The sequence below is a fragment of the Lepidochelys kempii genome, chromosome 8, assembly GCF_965140265.1.
Source record: "Lepidochelys kempii isolate rLepKem1 chromosome 8, rLepKem1.hap2, whole genome shotgun sequence".
Classification (NCBI taxonomy): Eukaryota; Metazoa; Chordata; order Testudines; family Cheloniidae; genus Lepidochelys; species Lepidochelys kempii.
Window position 1 is genome coordinate 96,221,553 of NC_133263.1, and position 6,000 is coordinate 96,227,552.

Sequence of the window (6,000 nt, forward strand, 5' to 3'; positions counted from 1 at the left end):
AAGAGAGCAGATAACCAGTCAATGTCTCAGTATGCTGAAGCATCTGGGTTTTCTTTTGCTATATTGTTACATCATAATAAAGCAAGTGTGTAAACTCAACCTCCTGCGTGAGGTAAAATGCTCACAAGTTCTACAGCTTTTGAAATAAGAACACAGGAGGATCTAAGAGTACCATATCCAAAGTCCAACAAAGCTTTAATACTGTCAGAGACAAAGAACAAGACAACTTGTATTAGCAAGATATTATTAAAATGACAGAGATATTGAAGGGAAATGCATTGCCAGTTTTTGAATGGTGGCTTATAAAGGGCAGTTTGCTTTTAATTTTTGGAAAAAAGATTCCTTTTTAAAAGGATAGCTGTCAAAAATACAACTCACCAAACATATTTTATCAATTATTTAAGAAGTACATCATGACAATCAGCTTAGGCGAAACCACACAATGATTCATATAGGTCTGGAGTATTTAAGAATAGCAGCTGTAGTGATTACTTCATTTAAGAATCTGTGTGATTCAGGTTTCCTGTAAACTAAAAGAATAGGTTCAAAGAAATACCTCAACTTCTTAATTTGTGATGGTGTGGTTTGGGAGGTTATCCATAAGAGATAAACTAGACAATAAAACAAGATAGTTACTTGTGTACTTAATTATTCTCCTTTATTATATTTAAACAGTGAAGTGTCTAATATATGTTTCTCCTTGAGACGCTTACTACTTGGCAAAAAGAAAAGGAGTACTTGTGGCACCTTAGAGACTAACCAATTTATTAGAGCATAAGCTTTCGTGAGCTACAGCTCACTTCATCAGATGCATATCGTGGAAACTGCAGCAGACTTTATATATACACAGAGAATATGAACCAATACCTCCTCCCACCCCACTGTCCTGCTGGTAATAGCTTATCTAAAGTGATCATCAGGTGGGCCATTTCCAGCACAAATCCAGGTTTTCTCACCCTCCACCCCCCCACACAAATTCACTCTCCTGCTGGTGATAGCCCATCCAAAGTGACAACTCTTTACACAATGTGCATGACAATCAAGTTGGGCTATTTCCTGCACAAATCCAGGTTTTCTCACATCCCCCCCACCCCCATACACACACAAACTCACTCTCCTGCTGGTAATAGCTCATCCAAACTGACCACTCTTCAAGTTAAAATCCAAGTTAAACCAGAACATCTGGGGGGGGGGGGTAGGAAAAAACAAGAGTTGCTTTTGGTAACTCTCAGTGGGATCAGAGGGTAATGGCTTGTAGAAACTCGTGTTGGAGAGCTGCCGAGCAGCCTCTTGTTCATATTCCGACCTATTCATGATGACAACAGCACCTCCTTTGTCAGCCTTTTTGATTATGATGTCAGAGTTGTTTCTGAGGCTGTGGATGGCATTGCGTTCAAGAAACAGATTGATAGAGCCAGAAGAGTTCCCAGAAGTTACCTACTACAGGACAGGCCTAACAAAGAAAATAACAGAACGCCACTAGCCGTCACCTTCAGCCCCCAACTAAAACCCCTCCAACGCATTATTAAGGATCTACAACCTATCCTAAAGGATGACCCAACACTCTCACAAATCTTGGGAGACAGGCCAGTCCTTGCCTACAGACAGCCCCGCAACCTGAAGCAAATACTCACCAACAACCACATACCACACAACAGAACCACTAACCCAGGAACTTATCCTTGCAACAAAGCCCGTTGCCAATTGTGCCCACATATCTATTCAGGGGACACCATCACAGGGCCTAATAACATCAGCCACACTATCAGAGGCTCGTTCACCTGCACATCCACCAATGTGATATATGCCATCATGTGCCAGCAATGCCCCTCTGCCATGTACATTGGTCAAACTGGACAGTCTCTACGTAAAAGAATAAATGGACACAAATCAGATGTCAAGAATTATAACATTCATAAACCAGTCGGAGAACACTTCAATCTCTCTGGTCACGCAATCACAGACATGAAGGTCGCTATCTTAAAACAAAAAAACTTCAAATCCAGACTCCAGCGAGAAACTGCTGAATTGGAATTCATTTGCAAATTGGATACTATTAATTTAGGCTTAAATAGAGACTTGGAGTGGCTAAGTCATTATGCAAGGTAGCCTGTTTCCTCTTGTTTTTTCCTACCCCCCCCCCCCAGATGTTCTGGTTTAACTTGGATTTTAACTTGAAGAGTGGTCAGTTTGGATGAGCTATTACCAGCAGGAGAGTGAGTTTGTGTGTGTATGGGGGTGGGGGGGATGTGAGAAAACCTGGATTTGTGCAGGAAATAGCCCAACTTGATTGTCATGCACATTGTGTAAAGAGTTGTCACTTTGGATGGGCTATCACCAGCAGGAGAGTGAATTTGTGTGGGGGGGTGGAGGGTGAGAAAACCTGGATTTGTGCTGGAAATGGCCCACCTGATGATCACTTTAGATAAGCTATTACCAGCAGGACAGTGGGGTGGGAGGAGGTATTGGTTCATATTCTCTGTGTATATATAAAGCCTGCTGCAGTTTCCACGATATGCATCTGAGGAAGTGAGCTGTAGCTCACAAAAGCTTATGCTCTAATAAATTGGTTAGTCTCTAAGGTGCTACAAGTACTCCTTTTCTTTTTGCGAATACAGACTAACACGGCTGTTACTCTGAAACCTTACTACTTGGCAGCTTTCTCTTGGTGGTGCTGTAACCAGTAACTGCAAGTACATAATGATTGGAATTAGGCTTTATAATAGAACACTATTGCTCTATGGAATGAACGTGTGACTTGTGGTTTTATTGACTATCATGTTTTCAACCCAAGCAATACAATTTAAATAATAAATAAATATATGAAGGAGCAATGGTTTTCCCTCTGAAATTAAACCCTCCGTCATGATCTTTATATATGTGTCTGTACAATACACATTAGGAATGGGCCCAAGAGATGTCATTCACCTCCAGATTACGTTGAGTATAGGAAATGATATTCAGGTTTGAAGCTTAACAATCTTGAATGGTACAAATCTTAGGAAACCTGCAGTTCTTGTGAAATTTCTACACTCTTGGGCTGCATCCAAACTAGATCCATTAAGTAGGTCCATTCCAATATTTTTTATCTGATCCAGATTTTTATTGTGCAGAGCCAATTCCCCCCTCATTTGTTAACTGTAGTACATCACAGGATACAAAAATGGTCCTCTTCTTAATGAATTATGGCAATGCACTTGCAAAATAGGATAAATGTGAAACTTTACAAATGTATGGGTACATCATAGAATGCCAGAACAACAACTGTTTGTCATCATTGTAATGATGCAACATTACACAGTAGTTCAGAAGATCAGTCAATCAGGTCTCACCTAAAAGGTATATCTAAAGACGTATGGCACAAAAGTTACCAGATATCATGCCCTAAAAATATAAATTTAATAAATAACTTTTAGTTTAGGGGAAAGATTTAGCTGTTGCCAATGGAATAGGATATTGTTTCTCTGAGTCCTTGTAACCATTTCAGCTATATTAGATTCAACTTCCTGCTGCCCAGTTGGTCCAACAATCAACATTTTCCACCCAAACTCTCCCAGATACAATCAACTGCAGAATGCATATTCAAAATGATGTGCAGTTTTAAGGAAGAGAGCATAAAGGGGACACTCCTTATGGCATTAGAGCAACCCAGAAGAGAGTTGCAGTCCAAGAATGTGCAAAGAAGGGACCTACAGCTGCACATGTGAGGGAGACATTGGAGAAACCACTGGGAGGTTCAACATGGGTCCAACCCCCACCTCTGTGTCTAGCTTCCTTCATATTCCTCTTGAAGGTCCTACCTTTCCCATTTACTGTCACAGGTCTCCTGGGATTCTGCTCTAATCCCTTTCTCAGTTTTAGCTCCTTGTCAACCAGGCTTTCTGGAGACATCCTCTGAGCTCCTACCCCGCCTAACTCTGGAAACATGCCCCTGCTTTATATCTTCTCAGGAATGGAGAATAACTAACCCAGTTTCCGAAGATAAACTTTGAATTCTGTATAACAACTTTTAAGGTAACTACCATAAATAACAAGGAACTACAGAGGGGGTTAACGAGAACTTACATGTTTTCTAGATATTAATAATGAATGATGGCAGCTCTGCAAGCAACATCAGGGAAAAAAAGAACTATGACTAAGTTATTCTTAAAATGATGACTAACAACATGGAAATAATTAGCTGTTGTAAAATTCTTTTAATCTAGATTGTATAAGGAACAATATAAAATGTCACTGTTACCATTTTAATAAAATCCATACAAGTAAAAATCAGTTATAAAATTATAACATTGTTATTAATAATTAAAAGAATTAGAGCAATAGAAGAACACCCAGAGAGCTGACAGCTGTATTCCATTTAATTTCAATGTTGGTAAAACGCTATGGGCCAAATTCAATACTAGTGTAAACTCTACAGAAGTCAGTGGAATTATACCGCAGATTAAAATTTAAACACACAGGGCTAGATTAAAGATATTAGAGCAGGGTGCAAGTATTGTAGAATCATTCTGAAGTCAAAGGGCTCTCGTTTGCAGAAGAGACCTGAAGGCTTCCCCTTAGATGGGAGCCTTAGATGGTAGCACAACTTTGCTTTACGGTCTGTCCAACTCCTCAAGGCTGCAAAATTAGTCAAACCATGATAGACATTTTTCTTCAAACATGTAGCTAAAAAGTAGAAAGCATTGCGGTAGCTGGAGTCCTGATGCAACTGAGGTTTCTAGCTGCTTTGCTTTGAGATTAACAGAGTTAATCCATACCCATGGTAGAAGTATTTTTATAGTGGATGACAAGCTAGGAAAAAAATTAAAGTAATTCTTCTGTGCCATCATGGAGTTTTGGCTGTAGCCAACAGCTCTCATTCAACAACTCACCCTACCCACACCCAACCCACCCAAGCTGATCAATATTTAAAAAATAACAGCACTTCTGGCCTTCTGCAACTTAGAAATTCCTTCCTCATTTACTAGAAAATGGTTCTTAATTTTCCAAACGTTTGCAAGTTTCAGGCTCAGAGTTAACTGGCAAACAGAATGAGGGCAAAGCACCTAGAAGAGCCCACATCTATAAAACACCCCCCTAGATCCCTGGCGCATACTCAGTACCTCTTCACATCCCAGGAGTGGCACTAATCTATTTCTGGCCATCTGCATGTATGTGTGACTGCACAAGTGGAGACCTCTTTAGAACAACAACTTCCTTGCTCCCAGTACCAGGCAAACCCAGTCCCTTTTCTAGAAGGTCCATTGGCAGTGGAACTAGTATAGTTGTCTAGCACAGAGGGTTGTGTATCTGGATATAAGGGGGCTTGTGCAGGCAATTTGTACTGACTGAGCAACAGTTCACAAGAGATGGGAAGAAACAGGGTATGGGCTGGCTGATGAAACAGTGAGAGAGTTAAGCTTCAGCGTCTATCATTGCAAAGCTCCCACAGTCTTTCCACTGCCAGGAGGGACTGTAAGAGGCCGCAGAGGTTCCTGCAACCATTAGGCCTGAGCAGCCTCAGGGGAGCAGCTCCCATTGCCTGGAAGGAGGATTTCTTCTCCTCATTCACCACTGCATTTATCCTGTGCATGGGCTTGCTACTCAGCCAAGGCACAGGACTAAGGATTTGTCCAGTACGTAGTTGCTGAATAGGGTGACCAGGTGTCCAGTTTCCGACCAGAACACCCAGTAGAAAGGGGATCCTGGCGGCTCCAGTCAGCACGGCCGACCGGGCCATTAAAAGTCTGGTCAGCGGTGCTGCAGCGCTAAGGCAGGTGAGTCCCTACCTCTCCTGGCTGGCACGGTGCTGTGCCCCAGAAGCAGCCAGCAGGTCCGGCTCCTAGGCAGGGCGGGCCGGGCCACGGGGCTCTGCACACTGCCCCCACACTGAGCACTGGCTCCGCATTCCCATTGGCTGGGAACCTACCAGTGCCTGGCCCCCCGCCTAGGAGTTGGACCTGCTGCTGGCTGCTTATGGGGTGTGCACACCTTCTGCGCTGTGCCCCAGAAGCAGCCTGC